Source organism: Geotrypetes seraphini, chromosome 7 (genome assembly GCF_902459505.1).
Source record: "Geotrypetes seraphini chromosome 7, aGeoSer1.1, whole genome shotgun sequence".
Taxonomy (NCBI): domain Eukaryota; kingdom Metazoa; phylum Chordata; class Amphibia; order Gymnophiona; family Dermophiidae; genus Geotrypetes; species Geotrypetes seraphini.
Window position 1 is genome coordinate 96,322,176 of NC_047090.1, and position 17,309 is coordinate 96,339,484.

Here is a 17,309-nt window from a genome sequence, read left to right on the forward strand (position 1 = left end):
AAATCAGGAGAACTGCTAAAACAGATTTTACTTTACTTCATAGTATGGATTTGTGTGGTAGCAAGTGTATATGTACAGATAATCATTGATCTACCATATATACTCAAATGTAAATCCATTTGAATATAAACGGAGGTAACCTTCCCTCCCCACCTTATCAACTTGTTTGAGATGCTAGTCTTTTAATTGTCTATTGCTGTTAGTTTATTAATTTGTTACTGCTGCCAGTCCATTTATGGTTTAATGCTGCTAGTTCACTAATCGCATATTGCTGCTAGTTCTCTAATTCTTTCTTGCTGTTAGTCTATCAATTTTTTTTATTGCTGCTAATTTATTAATTGTTACTGCTGCTGGTTTACTAATTGTTTAATGCTAATAGTTCATTATTGGTGTGGCTGTTTTTAGTCCATTAATTGTTTTTACTGCCAGGTTATTAATCTGCTATAGGTACTAACTTTACTCATCATTTACATTTTATAATTACCAAGTTTTTTTTTAAACTGAGATTAGTTTATAGCTAAATGGTTTAATATGTATGTACTAAAATTACTTTTAGCATTGTTGCTATTAGGTAGGCTTAAGGATGTAAGCACCTTTCCAATAGATTTACTGATTGCTGATAGTATTTTACGTAGATCATCTTTTTCCAAACAAGATTTGACACTTGGTTGTTTAAATTATAATGTATCACCAATTTATCCTATTGGAATTCATACAAGAGGCTCAAGGCAATCGAGGATTTTTTTTCAAAAAGACATAAGGTATTAAGATCAATTCCCTTAGAAAATCAAAAGGATTTTGTTATTGATGATTCCACTAATATACCATGTGCCTATGTAAACACTCGTTCTATCCGTGGCAAAGAACAGATCATTAAGGACTAGATATCTGACCACAGATTAGCCTGTGGTTTCATTACTGAAACCTGATTTACCTTTGAGGAAAATCCAGTCATTAATGATCTACTTCTCCCTTGCTATAAAATCATCCCTTTATGCCGAAAGGATAAAGGGGGAGAAGTTGCTATTATATTGCTTGAGGATTTTAATTTTAAAGTATTGGACGAGTAAAAAATGATCTGGAAGTTCTATCTTGCACTTTGAACAGAAAGGATTTAAATGATTCTCTTAATTGTATACTTTGTTATATACCACCTGGTCATTGGACTTTGGCCAAAGAATCTTTTTATGGTTTTATATTTAACAATTCTCTTGTCACTTCTCAAAGTTTTACTGGGTGATATTAATCTCCATTTGGAATTGGAGAATAATCAAGAAGTGAATGATTGTAAAGCTTTTCTAACCTCTTTAGATTACTTGTTACCACCATTTTCTAAATCACATATAGGTGCCCATCATATTCTAGATTTAGTCTCACTTGCCATCAAATCTGAAATTACAACAAAAATTAAGTTGAAAAATGGCAGATGGAAATCCACTCCTTGGTCAGATCATTTTATTTATTATTTTAATTTTAATTGGTGAAAAATTATATTCTTAAGCCTAAATCGAAAAAGCAAGAATTCTTAGCAAGAAAGAGAATTGAAGCAACTGAATTTTGGAAGAATGTAGACGTTAATGCAATGGAGAATGTTCAAGAATTTCCATCAGAATGGAAGACTCTATCAAATTCCGTCTTAGATGAAATTGCTCCTAAACATATCACGAAAAGACGTGTAGGTGATTAAAATAAATGGTATGATGCTGAACTGCTAGAATTGAAATGGAAACTTAGGGCTCCTTTTACGAAGGTGCGCTAGCATTTTTAGCATGCACTACAATGCTGTGCACGCTACACAGAAAATACTAACGCCAGCTGTATGGTGGCATTAGCGTCTAGCATGCGCGGCTCAAACCACGAGTGCACCTACATAAAAGGAGCCCTTAGACAACTTGAAAGAAAATGGTCAAAAACCAAATTAATTATTGATAAGGAAATATAGCGAAAGGAAGTAGAAAAGTATAAATTAAAAATTAAAGAGACATGAAAGGCCTGTTATTCAAATAAGGTTGGCACCATTAGTAATAATAATAATAATAATAACTTTATTCTTATATACCGCCAACAATCTTGCGACTTCTAGGCGGTTTACAATAAAGAGAAGTGGTTTACAATAAAGAGAAACTGTAAATACAATAAAGAGAAACTGTACATACAGCGAATTAACTGGTATAGCATTGTACATCTGGTAATTCCAACATTAATAATATTAACAACAGTTTGTGTGCTGCAAGACCAGGAAGTGCCATGCTGCTAACACAAAATTTAGAAATATTCCATGAATTGAATGGTGTGTTCATGGTTAGTGATTAGGGTTGGGGTTTACAATTTACAGGGTCGTGTATGTGGTGGTATTATGAGGGGGGCTGATGTTCTGGTTCGCTATCTAGGTATTTCAAGAACAGGTAGGTTTTTAGGTGTTTCCTGAATTCGCCATAGTTGTTTGTGTGTGCAATTAGTTCTTCTAAGTCTTTACCCCATGTGGCTGCCTGGTAAGATAGCATTTGTTGATGGTATCTCTTATATTTACACCCTCTAGCCGGAGGGGAGACAAATTTCAGGTGTGTTTTTCTTTTATGTCTGTTGGTTGGGAATGAGAAGAGGTCTGTAATATATTTAGGGGCTAGACCGTTTAATACCTTGAAGCAGAGACATCCTAGCTTGAACTTCGTGCGTGCCTTCATCGGCAGCCAGTGTAGGAGTCTGTAGGAAGGGGTTATATGTTAGTATTAACACCGAAAAATTATTTTACTCGATTAATAAGGTTTTTGATATGACAAAAAACCTGCAATTATCTCAAATCCCATTACCGACAGCAAATGACTTGGCAATTTTCTTCAGTTTATTATGGTTGAATTCCAAGATTCAAATTGGTGAGTCTAAGATCCTCTGGAAACATTGGCTGCAGGCGGGCATACGTACTCTGGATGATGTATTATCAAATGGGAAGCTGCTTGATTTTTCACGACTCCAACAAACATTCGGTATTTCAAAGTCTCAAATAAATAAATGGTTGCAGTTTAAGCAGGCCATCCAGAAGGTTCCCTAAATGGTGAGACTTAAAAACTCAGTATAGCTTGCCGGTCCTATGCTTCCAGACAGATTTCCTAGGTCATCAGGCAGTCAAGAGGTACAAATTAATATCTGAATTTTTGAATAAGAAACCAAAAACGAGCCTTCGGGATATTTGGAGCATTGAGATTAAGCAACAGATTTCTGCTATTCAATGGTCACGAATTTGATCTTGGAGGATGAGATGTACAGCATCAGTATCTATGAGTCAACCTTGTTTTTTTTGGAATCATGACTGGGATAGCCATCCAAATGATCACAAAAATTTGAAAAACTTTGATTGGCTAAATTTTACTTTTTGGTGGCATACGTATGTGTTATTGGTTTGGGAACATGTTCTCCGATCAAAGGGGTAATAATAAATCATTTCAACTGACCTGGGGTCCATTGACTAATTTTATTAATAATTGATTGGTATATTAATTTACACCTGGATATAACTTGCATATCCAAAGGGGGAGGGTGGGAGGGTTGGGAATATCTTAAATTTTTACAGATGTTAAATTTGGGAAAGGTTATATATATATATTTCATGTTTTTCTTGAGTAATCAATAGGTGGGTGGGCGGGAGGGGGTTAAAAAATGATTGTTCATGTATTACTGAAAGATGATTGCACTTTTCTTGAAATATTTTATGTACAAATCATTGTTTTATTGCACTGTTGACCATTTGGAAAATCAATAAAGAATATTTAAAAAAATAATAATAATAAAGTTTTTCTCGAGGGCTGGAATATTCTTACCAGCCTCATTAATACCGATCAAGTTACATATCAGGTCAAGAAAAGTGAATCATAAGATGGCATCAGTGCAAATTTCTGTATTGGAAGTATTTTATTATCAGTGAATTTAAACAATTTTTTAAAAATCTCCTCCATATTTCTGTTTTCTACTTGTTGCCACTACCCTCAAAAGTATGCTTTAGAACTAACAAATATCTGCACCTAACTCTTAACTAAAGGGAACATGGTCTGGGGTGATAGTAACTGACTAGATGCCTCATTCTTTGGGTACAACAAAATTTCCAAAACTGAGGCATGGAGGAAAAATTAAAACAACCACTCTCCACTCAAATCATAATCATTACTACTACTATTAATTATTTCTTTAGCGCTACCAGACGCACACATAGGCGCCAATTACCCAATAGGAAAAAGCCTTAGGTCTAGGGTGAGCTATACATGTTCAGCTTTACCACATTACCAGATCATTGGCATTTATTACTCAAAAGGAGAAGAAAATGCATGAAAAAACTTCTTGTTACAGCCAACATTTTGTGGGACTGCTGAACCTCATTGTTAATTGTATTCCGTGCTTCTGATTTATCTCCTTGTATCATTCTTTGGGTATGCACAGGAGTAAGCTTGAAGAGAAATCAGTCTGCTGCAGGCTGAATGAATCTCAAGTACCAATTAACAAAGATCTTACATCCATTGTTTGCCTTGGCTGATTGGTTGTAACCTGGTAAACCTGACTTCCTATCCTCCCCTAAATCACAATATGATGATTATTTTTTTCTTATAGTAAATACCAGTGGAATAGAGTTGATTACTAGAGGATTTCAGTGACTGAAGTTCATCTCAGACATTTACAGGATATTTTGAAGAGTGTGAAAATTTTTTATTAATGACTAGTCTTATAGCCCGTTACATTAACGGGTGCTAGAATATATGTGTGTATGTCTGTCTTTATTTTTTCTCTCTCTCTCCTTAGCCGCTTTCTGTATTTCTGTTTTTCTTTTTCCTCAGCTGTCCACCACTACCCGTTGCTTGCTCCACCTGTCCATTCTCCCTTCCTTTTACCTCCCCTGTGTCCACCACCACTCCTTCACTGCTCTCCTTATCTAGCAGCAGCCCTTCTCCCTTTGTTTTACTTCCCCCCCTGCTAAAATATATGTCTGTCTGTCTTTCTTTCTGTCTCCCTCCCTCCCACTATCTGTCTTTCTCCCTGCTCCCTATGCAGCAGCATTTTTGTCCCCCCCTGCAGCTTTAAAAAGGTCTTACTTCACCACCCTGGCACCAAGGGAGAGAACCGGGCAGCCTCACCTCCATGGTAGAAACGGTGCTAGGACAAGGGCAGAGTTTATTTAGCAAACATACCATTCCTCGCAAAATTGACAGAAAAAATCATATTCAACCAACTTTCTGATTTTTTCGAAAAAACAAACGCATTACACCCGAACCAAACAGGTTTCAGAAAATTCCATAATACTGAGTATTCCCTAACAGGCTTAACCTCTAACATCCATTATTACCTCGATCAACACAAATCAGTAATACTTTTTTCCCTAGACATTTCCGCCGCCTTTGACACCATCGACCATGATCTCCTCCTAAGAAGACTAAAAGAAAAAGGAATTACCGAGCAAGTCTTAGACTGGTTTAAATCTTACTTTACTGACAGAACCTCCATCGTCAGATTTAACAATGAGGAATCCACCCCCTACACGGCAACCTTTGGAATTCCACAAGGATCCATTTTGTCTCCTCTATTGTTTAATATCTTTCTCGCTCCTTTATTAGAACTTTGTCAGGCCATAGGCTTCATCCCTTATTCTTACGCAGACGATATCCAACTCTTACACCCTTTAGATCCTGAAAACACTACAGATATCTCCTCAATAAATCAAAAGCTAGAGCTCGTCCAAAACTGGTTAAACACAAACAAATTGGCATTAAACATTAATAAGACTCAATCCATTTTATTTAACTGGAAAAATGATATTTCTCTTTCTAAATCTTTTGTTCTCAACAACATCCCCATTAACATGGTATCCTCAACAAAAATTCTTGGCATTTACATAGATGAAAAACTATCCTATCATGAACATATATCCTATATGGTTAAAAACTGTTTTTATAAATTACGGCAGATAAGATCTATTGCTAAATTTCTTACTCCTTCTTCTTTAAAGATCCTAATTCATTCATTTATAATAGCGAAAATAGATTATTGTAATGCTCTATTCCTAAACATCACACATAAAGAAATAAGAAGAATACAAATAATTCAAAACACAGCAATAAAATTAATTTATAATGCAAAAAAATTCGACCACGTATCTCCATTACTAATAGATGCACACTGGTTACCAGTAAATCACAGGATCTGTTTCAAATTAATGCTTCTAATTTTTAAAACGTTAACATCCAACGAACCTCAATTTATCTCTAAAACTTTAATTCCATATAAACCTCATCGATCTCTTCGCTCTTCCGACCAATGCTTATTAACAGTTCCATCTTTAAAAATCATAGGCACCAGAAGAGCTGATACTTTTACCGTTGCCGGCCCACAAAGGTGGAATAAACTTCCTCAATTTATTAGATCAGAAAAAAATATTTCGACATTTAAAAAACTTTTAAAAACATATCTATTTAACGATGCCTTCGACCTTTAGCAATTTTTTTTTTTTTTTTTTTTTTTAAACGATTTATTAAACGATTTATGAACTGGTTTTATTGTTATAGAAGCTAACGAAGTTTGCTTGAGCCATTTTGTTCTATCTTTTTACCCTACCTTTTGTACTTTCCCTTTTTTCTTATATAACCCGAAATTGTAACTTTTTAATTTTCCCTTGCCCCTCAAGTATGTTTTAAATGTTTTTTGTCACGTAATTAATTATTATGTTAAGTTTCTTATCTCTTTTTATTATTATATGTAAATCGCTTAGTAATTGTTATAGGCGATCCATCAAAAGATTGAATAAACTTGAAACTTGAAAAACTTGAAACTTGATTTCAGTTTGCATCTTACGACTGGCATCAGAAGGGCAGGCTGGAGCCACTCCCCGTGCTTCCTAGTTCGGCCGGACCAGGGAACCTGCAAGGACTGGAACAAAAGAGGGAAAAGTTGAGGCGAACGCACTCCTAGACCCCCCCGTAGGCGACAGCTGCAGTGATTGACAGCTCCCCAACAGGAAACGACGAAAAGCAAATTGCCGACAGCCACCTCGCCTCAAATCCCTCCTCCCGGCAGCCGCCGCTCTGCACCGCAGCCGTTTCTGGCCAAAGTTTATTTTTTAATTTTGAAGGTGGCACGGCAGCTCCCACTGCAGTGGCGCGAAGTGGAGAACAGGGAAGCCCGATGCCTTGCACGCTTTCGCCACTCCCGCCGGCTTCTTAGCCCTTTTCGGCGTCTGCCCTCCGCCGACAGCCCTCCTCCCGGCAGCCGCCACTCCGCGCGTCCTGGAGTCCTACGTAGTAAGCACGCATGCGCACTCTTGCCAGCACAGCGTGACAGAACAGGGATCAGGGAAGCACGCGGTGAGAGTATGCATGCGCGCTTAGCGTTTTATTATTATAGATAAAAAAAACTAATATGATACTGTTTGGTCCCTTTTAGCATAAAAAAGTGTCTATGTTTACTTACCAGACTAATAAAGTAGCCTCATGGTTAGAGTTGCAGGGTGAGAACCCCCATATAACTAAACTGCTGAGACTTTTTTCAAGGTAGGATTTCAGTCCTGCTTCTTTACTGATGCTGTCTCTTATTTTATTTATTTATTTATTTATTCATTCAATTATTTAACACGTCCTCTCAAAGGAGCCCAGAACGGTTTACAAAGTACATCCACAATGTAATCAAGACTGGACAAAGATGACATAATTTACAAAATAGACATGACAACAAAACATATACACTAAGCAGCATCTGGTGAAAGTACCGTGTTTCCCCGAAAATAAGACCTACCCTGAAAATAAGCCCTAGCATGATTTTTGGTGTAGGTCTTAATATAAGCCCTACTCCCGAAAATAAGCCCTAGTCGCCGGTGGCAGCAGCACTCCCCCGCAACACTTTCATCTCTCCCACCCATCTGAACCTCAACCACGAGACCAAAATTCAGTATCTTATAACAAACCACATCGTCTGCAGCACAGGCCTTATCGTGGCTTTCTCATGCCTGGACGTTCCTCTGCCACATTGCTGATGACGTCATTAGCAACGCGGCAGAGGAACGCCCGGGCGTGAGAAATCCACGATGGGACCTCAGCTACCTTTGTCAAGCTAAAAAGCCCTATCCAATTTAGCCTTTCCTCAGAGAAGTCATCCTGTCCCCTTTATCATTTTTACCTCCCTTCTCTGTATCTTTTCTAATTCCACCAAATATTTTTTCAGATGCAGTGACCAAAACTGCACACAATATTCAAGGTGAGGTCTCACCATGGCACGATACAAAAGCATTATATTATCAGCCTGTTCTAACAGTGGCCAATCCAGGTCACTAGTACCTGGCCAAAACTCAAGGTGTAGCAATATTCCATGCTACCGATACAGGGCAAGCAGTAGCTTTCCCCGTGTCTTTCTCAATAACAGACTATGGACTTTTCCTCCAAGAACTTGTCCAAACCTTTATTAAAACCAGATATGCTATCTGCTCTTACCACATCCTCTGGCAATGCGTTCCAGAGCTTAACTGTTCTCTGAGTGAAAAAAATTTCCTCCTATTGGTTTTAAAAGTATTTCCCATAACTTCATTGAGTGTCCCCCTAGTCTTTGTAATTTTTGATAGAGTAAAAAATCGATCCACTTGTACCCATTCTACTCCACTCCGGATTTTGTAGACTTCAATCATATCTCCCCTCAGCTGTCTCTTTTCCAAGCTGAAGAGCCCTAACTGTTTTAGTCTTTCCTCATACGAGAGGCGTTCCATCCCCTTTATTATCTTGGTCACTCTTCTTGAGATAAGGAGACCAGAATTGAACGCAATACTCCAGAATTGTTCTTGAGATAAGGAGCCCAGAATTGAATGCAATTCTCCAGATGAGGTCGCACCATGGAGCGATACAGAGGCATTATAACATTCTTAGTCTACCTTTAGAGCAAACCTCTCATAATAGTCTTAAATTGAATGCAGTAATCCATTCCAGGAGCATACTCATAATCCAAAATGCTCGTTTATCAAAACAAAGTTCCCCATAGAAAATAGTGGCAACAGCAACGATTCGTTCTAGAACCCGGGGTTTATACTTGTCGGGTGCCGGGTGCTGCAGCGCCGTCTCCTCTATCTGCCTCCTCTGTTGATCATCTGTAGAAGAACCCCACAGTTCCGCTTCGGGGGGGGGATGCCAGCCGCCGGAGAGCCCCACAGTGCCGCTTCAGGGGGAAGGGATGCCAGCCACCGGAGAACCCCGCATTGCCACTTCAGAGGGATACCTCCTCCATCCGCCGGCCAGTCCTCCATGTCTGATGCCCCCCGCATGCTGGAGAGCCCCCACCTGAGCCCATGCAGCTGAGTGCCGCCCCATACGCACGACACGCACAACGCCAATGATTGACCTTGTGCTCGTCTCACGCAACGCGCAGGCGGGACAGCACCCGGCCGCGCAGGCCCAGACAGAGGTCCTCCAACCTGTGGAAGGCACCCGATGTAGAAGGCTAGACGGAAGAGGAATCTCCCGAAGCGGCGCTTCCTGGACTGTAAGTGCTCGTTGATTGGGGCAGTGCTCGGTTTGCGAGTCAAAAGTTTGCTGAGTGTTTTGCTCATCTTGCAAAACACTCGCAAACCGGGTTACTCGCAAACCGAGGTACCACTGTACATATTATAGCCTTGCATATGTACTTTCTTAGTTGGCTCTCTTCACATTTGTTTATATTTATTGCATGTACTTATACTACTTCCAGGTGATTTTATCCACTTTTATCTATATTCATTGCATATACCTAAACTACCTTTTGGTGTACTTGAAATATTAAGATTTGGTTGTCAATTTAGCTTCAAATGTTTTGTTTTGGATGGTGGACATTGATGTATATGTTCATGTTGTATGCTGTTTACATATGTATATATAAGTGTCTTTTAATAACAATAAATTAAAAAGATGCTATATATAGTATCTTTTTGGATTGCACATAGGCATTTTTAGTTCTGCTGGCTATTTCATTTGTTTACAGAATGATCATGTATTTTTATGTATCTGTTGATATGTATGTTAATTTTATTTTAAAACAGTTTTATGTGTCCCTTAAAAAAAGGCAATTCCCATTGCCAAAACTTGGATCCATGTTGGGACTTATACAATAAGGAGTTACTTTTCAACTGGAATTGACATTGTTTCTTGCCTTTTTGTTCTGTGGACTTTAACATTGTATAAGGCAAGATCTTTCCATCCTTTCTTCTTGTCAATAATAGACTGGGTCATTCAAAAAATAGCAGAATATCACAGTCTGGTAATTCTCGTGGCACCAGACTGGCCACAACACCCCTTATGCGGATCTAGTTTGGCTGCAGTGGGACAACTGTCTCAGCTTGAAGCCACTTCCAGATCTTTTGTCGCAAGGACCAATTGCATTGGAAAGTCCATATCATTTTGGACTTATGGCATGGCTCTTGAGCGCTCAGCACTAGAGCGCAAAGGTTATTTGGAGAGGGTTATTACTACCTTCCTACAAGCTATAAAGCCAGCAACATTCGCGCCTTATGCTAAGGCATGGAAGAGGTTTCAGCACTGGCGTGTAGTGCAGATGTTGGAGCCTTTTGAGGCCCCAATTTCAGCTGTCCTGGCATTTCTTCAGGATGGGCTCCACAAAGGTCTTGCAATTGGTTCACTCAAGGTACAGGTGGCAAGCCTTTTGTGCTTTCACCAATAAAGAAAAAAGGGATATCTGGCTTCTCATTGTGATATAGCCAAATTCCTCAAGGGAGCGTTACATTTGCATCCTCCCATGAGACAGCCATTTCCAACATAGAGCCTTAACATTGTTTTGCAAGCTCTCGGGCTTCGCATGAACCTTTGCAGGATGTGTTCCTAACGGATCTCACCGTGAAGACAGTTTTTCTGGTAACTATTGCCTCGACAAGAAAGGTGTTGGAACTTCAGGCTCTCTCATTTAGGGAGTCTTTCCTCAGGTTTAGATTGTAAGCTTTTTCGAGCAGGGACTGTTTTCTTATTCTTTGTGACTCTGTACAGTACTGCGTGCGTCTGGTAGCGCTATAGAAATAATGACTAGTAGTAGTAGGTTTACAGAGACTGGAGTGTCTCTGTGCACTGTACCATCCTGCCTTCCTTCCTTAAGGATTATCCCATGTAAATCAGAAAGTCTGTCCAGAGGAGGAAAGCAGCAGGATAATAATTTGGTGTTGCTGGATGTCAGGAGTGTTCTTCTCAGTTACCTAGAGATGACACATCCCTTTCATATGTCCGACTATCACTTTGTATTGACAAGCCTGGGAAAGACAGCCTCCAAGGCTGCTATTTCCAGATGGAGTCACATGGCTATTATTTCTGCATACATTGGCAGTGGTAAACAGCCTCCGATTTCGTTGAAGGTATATTCCACAAGAAGAGTGACATGGGCGGAGTCCTAGACTATACTGCCCAAGGAGATTTGTAGGGCAGTTACATGAACCACATTCCATACTTTTACAGAGTTGATGTGTCAGCACAATAGGGCATAGCTTTTGGTCCTTAGTGCTTCAAATAGGCTTATCTGTCTTGCCCTTGATTCAGCGGATTGCTTTGATAACATCCCTGTAGTCCAGATTACTGCACTCTTTGCACTGGAAGGGAAGATTTAGGTTCTTACCTCAATAATCTTTCCAGTAGACAGGTACAGTAGTCTAGATTGGCAGAGTACGCCTAATTAAGGTCTTACTTATATTATGGTGTCCCAGATGCTTGTCTTTAGGCAGCCAGGAGGCAAAGAAATGCTCATTTTAACAGGGATGAAGAGTGATACAGTAGCTCTCTTTATCATAAGCTTATAAGAAGCAAGAAATGCTATATAAACGTTAGTGCTGGTTGCACTCAGGTAGGTGGGTTATGTTCCACCTTAGTTATGATATTTTTCCATTTGATAAATTACTTGTTTTCATTGCAGAGCAGAACAAATTTGACTTTGTCGCGGAGATCCCCATTCCCTCTTTATTTCTCCTGTTTAGAAGTCATTCATTGCTTTGGTATGAATTGAGGGAGAAGGGCACTGCCTCGTGACACAAGGAGGCAGAATTGAAGAATCTGTTTGATGCCTTCTGCAAGTTTTCTACGATTAGGGGGGGATGAAACCTATGGTCCAGACTACTGTACCTGCCTACAGGAAAGAAGATTATTGAGGTAAGACTAAATCAATCCTTCTCAACCAGACACAGAAGAACCCACTCACTATTCTCTCACCCATCATCCAAAAATGTCAAACGAAAAAAACTTTATGACAACCTAATAGCCTCCAAAGCAGCTAAACTGGACAGACAAATCACCACTCTGTTATCTTCAACTACAAACTACAAAACCTTCAAGAGAGATATTAAAACCATACTCTTCAAAAAACACATAAAACCTATCCAGCACGACCAATCCCAACCCAACATCCAACACTCTCTATACCCTTAGTACTCTCTAATATTCTTCTATCTACCAAACGTTATCTAAAACCCCATAATTCACCCTATTCTTATCTCCTAAAGACCTCTACTTCCCGTTGGTAACTCTTTACCCAACGTTTTATTACCTTAAAAATTTTATGTCATCGCTTATTCTACTCCTTCAAATTTTGAATGTAATTCTTGTTTTAGTTTGGATATAATCCGCCTTGAACCGCAATGTAATGGCGGAATAGAAATCACTAATGTAATGTAATGTAATCTTCCCAAACTGAAAGTTACCAGGATCTCTGTGCTTGCAACAAGCAACTTTCTCCACCACCTGAAGGTGAGTCACTTTAAGCTTTTACTTTTACTCTTTTGAAAAGTGTAAAAGTATAAATTTGTTAATATTGCTGTAGACAATTCATCCAAAACTTGTGGACACTTAGGCCCGGACTGTATAAACGGTGTCCCGATTGTAGGTGGCCAACTGCTGCTTAACCAGCCAATTGAGACGCAGGTTTCCTTAAAAAAAAAGAAAAGAAAAACTTCCTGAGGCAGGCTGCCTACATTGGAGGCGCCTCCGGGAGCCTAGAGAGGCACGCAATCCCGCCTAAGGTGTGGTTTGGCCTGGAAGTAGTCAAATGCTGGCCTACATTGTAAGTAGACGCGGGCACTGAGCTTATTGCGGCAAGGGATCTCCCTGCCGTGATAAGTTTAGCAGCTGCGGCTGCCAGTCCCCTGAGCGATCGTGGCAGGAGGGATGCCCAGTCTCTCCTGCCGGATCGCCCAGACCCCCTATCCCCACCAGTAGTAGCACAGTCTTGGGTTACTCAGTTGATATTGCAGTATGTAGTGGAATACACATGCCTACTTAGCAATGGAAGAAAAACTCATTTTGTAGACTTGATAACAAGCTTTGCTCCTAACGTAAATTCATGAAAAAGACACTGTCGGGCTTATTGCGACTGCTTATACAGTAGCAATATGATTAGTAAGCTTAAGCAACAGCTAGCAGATGCTGATTATTTGTGCACATTGCTGACATCTGGTCCACTAATAAGAAAAGCTATTTGGGCATGACCGCTCACTGGATAACTAAGGATTTGAACAGGCTTTTTGCAGCCATTGCATGTTGGTGATTTAATGGAAGCCATATGTTTACCACTGCAAGAATTGTTAGTAGTGATCATGAGAAGTTTCACCCGGATATAAGTAAAATTGTGAGTGTAGTTATAAACAACTCAAGCAACTTTAAAAAGGTGTTTAAAGAATACATGAAAATTGTTTCTTCTTACTGGACAACAAAGTTTGTTTTGCTTCTTCAACACTTTCGGATTTGCCTTACAGATTTGTTCACGAAAATCACATTTAAAATTACATATCACATACCGTTTTAACAAAAAAAGTACATTATTACAATTTCTTGTCATACTTTCAGGCTAATACAATTAATTCTTAGGGAGAACGGTATAGAAAGTTGAATAAATAAATAAAAAGCTATATAAAAGCAGTTTGCATGCAGCAGACATGTCAAACTCTGGCCCACGGGCCAAATCTGGCCTATTGGGTACTGAAATTTGGCCCGCCAGCCAATTTCAAATTTTCCCCAAAGCTGGCCTGCCGGTAGAAGCGCCACATCATTTGTAGGTTCATGCGGCCTGCAGAGGATCGCTGGTCGGCAGTAGCGATTCTTGCAGGCTGCCATAGCCTCAGCTGCACGTTCCCTCTAGCGCGGACCCACCCTTCCTCTGATGTACAAGACCGCACCAGAGGGAACGTGCAGCTGAGGCTACAGGGGTCTGGTAGGATCACTACTGCTGACCAGTGACCCTGCAGAGTCAGGTCCCAAGCAGACCTGCAGCTGAGGAAAGGTATTTTGGGGGTTTCCTAAAGGGAAGGAGAGAGATCAAGGAGGCTCACAAAGAGAGGTCCACATTCCATTTTCTATTCATTTATTACAATGGGGTGTCCAGGAGGCCTCATGCATTCCAGGGAACAGTTTTTATTATTTCAACACCCACCTGCCTGCATGCTTCTCAACCTTCTCTGCCCTCATCCCCACCCATACCACCTTGCTACCAGGCCCCTGCAGTTATATTATTGAATAATAATGCCCAACACCCTCTCATTCACCCCCGCCTCAATAAGAGCACACACAAAATCAGAACAGACTGCCTAATCCAAAATTTGACCCCCATGCCTGTCTAGGACCTAAAAGAGAGAGGAAAAGTCTTTTTTATTTATTTTGTTTACATCACAGAGCCGGCGTGGGGTTGGAGAGGTTGTAATCCTATACTGGAATGCTCTTCCGGAGGCTGTTATAGGGGAAAACACCCTCCAGGGATTCAAGACAAAGACAAGTTCCTGCTGAAATGGAATGTGAGCAGGTAGGGCTGGTCTCAGTTAGGGCACTGGTCTTTGACCTAGGGGCTGCCGCGAGAGCGGACTGCTGGGCACGATGGACCACTGGTCTGACCCAGCAGTGGCAATTCTTATATTCTTATGTTCCTGCTAAGGGGTGCGCGCTAAATCGGTTAGCGTACCTTAATGAAAGGACCCCTAAGTATCTTTAAAAAAAAGTTTGGCCTGCGACTTAGCCTTTTTTTCAGATTTCAGCCCCTTATGTGATTGAGTTTGACACCCCTGGCATACAGGGATAATCTTCATTACGTGTCTGTCAGTTCAGGTGTATTTTGATGCTTCAAGGCATAGTATTGTCTATGTAAGTAACTTAATTAGTAAGCCAGTTAATTATTAATTGTTATAGGATGATTTGTGACAGCAGAAATGTCTCGCTGATGTTGCAACAGCTGTGATACATTCTGGTACATTTGTGGTGAGTACATGCTTAAGCCTCAGATGCACCATGATTTAACTTGTTAAGAAAGCAAATGAGCTATACTTTGGTCGCAAGATCGGTGATCAAGACAAACCATGGGCTCCTCATATTTGTTGTGCAAGTTGTGCCATTGATCTTAGAGCTTGGCTCCAAGATACTTGGAGTTGGTGCCATTTTCTATCCCAATGATATGGCGGGAACAGAAGGATCACTTAACAGACTTACTTCTGTCTAACAAATGTATCTGGTTTCTCTGGTAAAAATCAGAAATCAATTGAATACCCTAATCTTCCTTCAGCCATGAGACCAGTGCCTTATAATGACAGTCTTCCGGTATCGAAGCCACCAGAGAAATGGATCTTAAACAAAACCAACAAAAAGTCTGCAATACACCAGCCACGCACTGACAGTGATATTGATCCTGATTTTGAATCATGTACGTCTGGTGAGCCTCATCTTATGAACATAGTCAGAATTAAACAACCTGGTAAGTGACTTAGGTTTGTCAAAAGTAAAAGCAGAATTATTGGGCTCAAGCCTGCAGGGATGGTGTTTGCTGTTGCCAGGTACGAAAATTTCTGTCTTTCGAAACAACCAAGACGATTTAACAAATTTCTTTGCACAGGTTGAAAACTTCTGTATCTGTACTGACATTGAAAGGTTGTTCACTGTTTTGGGTTGTATGCATGACCCACAGGAGTGGCATCTTTTTCTTGATTCATCAGTGTTAAGCTTCAAGGCTCTTTTGTTACACATTGGCAATGTCTACCCGTCGATGCCTATTGGCTTTGCTGCACACATGAAAGAAGCATATGAAAACATGGAACTGCTGTTAAAGCATATCCAGTACACAAAGTACAACTGGAACATCTGCGGTGATCTTAAAGTAGTAGCTCTGTTACTTGGAATGCAGCTTGGATATACCAAGTACTGTTTTATTTGTGAATGGGACAGCCATACTAAGGAGTTGCATTATATTCAAAACAACTGGCCACTCCATAAGAATTTGGTTCCAGGACAGAAAAATGTGTTGTATGAAGTTTGAACCACTTGCTGAACTGACAAAGATATTTTTGCCTCATCTTCACGTAAAACTTGGATTGATGAAAAATTTTGTAAAAGCAGTGAACAAGGAAGGCAAACATATGCCACTTCCTTGGACAGCACATAGGTGTGTCACAGCCTGGATTGGTGGCTACAGCTAGTCTCTGACCCAAGGAATGCCAGTTTAATTTCCATCTGTGTGAGGCTGATGACAGCCTTTTTGGTTGCAGTGTGTATTGTGAGGGGCTCCCGGTGCAGGGGCATTTGAACCCTGCAAAGAGAAAGTGGTCGATCAACAGGTTGGAACTGAGGGCTATTTGCTTGGTGCTGCAGGCACTAGGGACTTGTTACAGGGAAAGCAGTGTAAGTATTTTCAGACAATGCAACGACAATGTAGACAAAGACCATCTGAATTCAAGAAAGCGTGAGATAGGCTTGAGGGATTTCTTAGAGAGAGGAAGAGATAATGGTTGCGGTGGATGGACAGACTGTATGAGCCATTTGGCTTTTATCTGCCATCATGTTTCTGTTTCTGTCTCAATTGGCAGGGAGGCACCAAGAGTGCTCCTCTGCACTTGGAGGCCCAAATGCTTTTTCATTAGTGGAGAGCCATTGTTGGTGATCTCAGTGGCACATGTAGCGGGAGTGGATTAAATCCCGGAGAAACATAGACATATGATGGCAAATAAAGGCCAAATAGCCCATACAGTCTGCCCATCCATAGCATCCACTATCTCCTTTCCCTAAGAGATCCCACTTGCCTGTCCCATTCTTTCTTAAATTCAGACAGTCTTTGTCTCCACCATCTCTACTGGGAGCCTCTTCCACACATCTTCCACACCCTTTCTATAAAAAAGTATTTTCTTAGATTACTCCTGAGCCTATCACCTTTTAACTTCATCCTTATAGAATGGACTCTATCTCAGGAGGTATTCATCTCAAGTCAATGGGGATGTCCGACAATCAACCTCATGGCATCGGCGTCCAACAAGAAAGCAGTTCTGTTCTTCAGCCGAAGATACGAGCCAGGAAACAATGGGTTGGACGCTC

General features: G+C 40.3%; 1 protein-coding gene across 8 annotated transcripts in view; it reads left to right on the top strand.

Moving 5' to 3' along the window:
* The window catches only part of FUT8 (fucosyltransferase 8), a 238,346-nt gene that overhangs the window by 101,256 nt on the left and 119,781 nt on the right, over positions 1–17,309 (top strand). The gene's annotated exons all lie outside the window — the stretch shown is intronic.